Source organism: Trematomus bernacchii, unplaced genomic scaffold, assembly GCF_902827165.1.
Source record: "Trematomus bernacchii unplaced genomic scaffold, fTreBer1.1, whole genome shotgun sequence".
NCBI classification, from domain to species: Eukaryota; Metazoa; Chordata; class Actinopteri; order Perciformes; family Nototheniidae; genus Trematomus; species Trematomus bernacchii.
In genome coordinates this window covers 7,524,617-7,527,116 of record NW_022987616.1, presented here as the reverse complement: position 1 = coordinate 7,527,116, position 2,500 = coordinate 7,524,617, and the positions used below count along the sequence as shown (strand labels likewise).

Genomic DNA, 2,500 nt, shown 5'->3' with positions numbered 1-2,500 from the left:
ACACACACTCACAAAAACACACACCTCTTTTCTAAACAGCAGGGAATTACAGGATGGAGAAATAGATTTAAAAGGGAATGCACACGGGATAATTCCACCGACTTGTGATCACACATTAAACCAGAACAAGCTTTAATTATAGGCGTCTGTTTTATTGTGTTGCACCGTTGGAGGAGCCTAAGATTGTCATTGATATATCTACACTGGAGCTCGGTACACATGACAATAAAAGCCTTCTTGAATCTTGTGATTTGAGCGTATAGCAGCGAGGAAAAGAGACGCAGCGGCCGGAGACGAGGCCTGATCTGGGGTCAGATTCTGGAGCCTCTCAGCATTCCTGCCTCAGCAGATGGCATCGGACGTCAAAAGCTCAGAGAGCCGTGGTGTTTGTTCTGTCAGAGAGAAGCTCCTGCCTGTTCCAGAGCACCGGGGGAACATGTAAACCCGCGCCGAGGAAGCAGAGGATCACCTCGTAGTTAAATAAAAGGAAGTAGGATGCATTTCTGACGGGAAATGACACCTTTAAGCTCGTTAAATACGTTGTTTTGCAACGTAGAGAGGGATTTTGTATTATAAAAGGGGGTGTTTAGGTTGGAAAGACTGTATTTATAATTACAAATTGGAGTGTTACATTTCTTAAGGTGTATGTATGACAATAAATGGATGGATAAGCCATTTAGCAATTATCAAACACACTACAAATTGTTATTTAATTGACATTACATTCCTTTTTTTTGTGACTTATTATCAGTTGCATTAGCTTTGACTTTAATTAACAAAACATTAAGAGCAATTTCTTTCTTTAAATACTATGTATCTATCATTTTAAATGAATTAAAGCAGATTAAAGTCTTCCTCTTTGGTTGCTATTATTACCATTATTACATTTCTTACTATATTTAAGGTAAAGTAGTTCCTTCTTTCTGATCATAACAATTAATAAAAGGTGTAACTGCTCTGTGGATATGAAAGCTTCAAAACAAGTGTATTAATACGGATGCACATGTACTGAATAAAAGGAGATAATACTACACACACACACACACACACACACACTTACACACACACTGAGATACACCTTAAGCTTGTAAATTAAAGTCATACTCACTGCACTTCTGGTTGAATCCCTGTGTGTTTATCCCTTCTTATATCGTCTTCTTTTAAAAAAACAACCTGAAATGTTCTCCGGGGAGACAGACAGAAGCTCTCTCTCTCCTTCTGCAGCAGAAGTGTGTACAACTACTTCTTCTTTCTCATTTTAGGAAACCCATGAGCGCTATCTCAGGAGACCCGTGTCCCGGTGAGAGAGAGAAGTCGTCCGATTACTGCTTCAGGCTGAGAGCGTCTGAGGAGGAGGGAAAAGAGGGAGAGAGTGAGAGGGAGGGGGGAGGGAGGGGGGGAGGGAGAGAGAGAGAGGGGAGAGAGAGAGAGAGAGAGAGAGAGGAGGGAGTTTTCTGCTGCTGTTCTGAAAAAGCTGAAAGTTTCTCGGCCTCTCAGGAGAAGACTTTGGGCTCTGGAGGCTCCACACACACACTCATTCATATAGCTATACTAAAGCCCTCTGCAGATACTATCAGACACACACACACACACACACACACACACACACACACACACACACACACACACACACACACACACCACACACACACACCACACACACACACACACACACACACACACACACACACACACACACACACACACACACACACACACACACACACACACACACACACTTTCTCTTTTACCCACATTCAGAGGTGGAAGAAGTACTCAGATATTGTACTTGAGTAAAAGTAGAAGTACTCAGATCTTGTACTTGAGTAAAAGTAAAAGTACTCAGATCGTGTACTTGAGTAAAAGTAAAAGTACTCAGATCTTGTACTTGAGTAAAAGTAAAAGTACTCAGATCGTGTACTTGAGTAAAAGTAAAAGTACTCAGATCTTGTACTTGAGTAAAAGTAGAAGTACTCAGATCTTGTACTTGAGTAAAAGTACTCAGATCTTGTACTTGAGTAAAAGTAAAAGTACTCAGATCTTGCACTTGAGTAAAAGTAGAAGTACTCAGATGTTGTACTTGAGTAAAAGTACTCAGATCTTGTACTTGAGTAAAAGTAAAAGTACTCAGATCTTGTACTTGAGTGAAAGTAGAAGTACTCAGATGTTGTACTTGAGTAAAAGAAGAAGTGCTCAGATCTTGGACTTGAGTAAAAGTAGAAGTACTCAGGTATTGTACTTGAGTAAAAGTAGAAGTACTCAGGTCTTGTACTTGAGTAAAAGTAGAAGTACTCAGATATTGCACTTGAGTAAAAGTAGAAGTACTCAGTTTGTGTACTTGAGTAAAAGTAGAAGTACTCAGATCTTGTACTTGAGTAAAAGTAGAAGTTATTGTAAATTGTAATTAAGTTCAGTACTTGTATATTTGCACAATCCTCCTTTTAATACACAATGTAATCGTTGTACCTTCAATCTAAATGATAGTTATGTCTACTCTACG

At 39.5% G+C, this 2,500-nt stretch overlaps 1 protein-coding gene across 2 annotated transcripts in view; it reads right to left on the bottom strand.

Moving 5' to 3' along the window:
- Positions 1 to 1,328, bottom strand: part of eya1 (EYA transcriptional coactivator and phosphatase 1) — a 64,737-nt gene extending 63,409 nt beyond the window's left edge. Inside the window, exon 1 of one of the 2 annotated variants that reach the window (XM_034132439.1) lies at positions 1,109 to 1,328. The gene's annotated coding sequence lies outside the window, so the exon portion shown is untranslated. The remainder of the gene's footprint in view (positions 1 to 1,108) is intronic. The other variant, XM_034132443.1, reaches the window with a different exon arrangement.
- Positions 1,329 to 2,500: the final 1,172 nt, after the last annotated feature.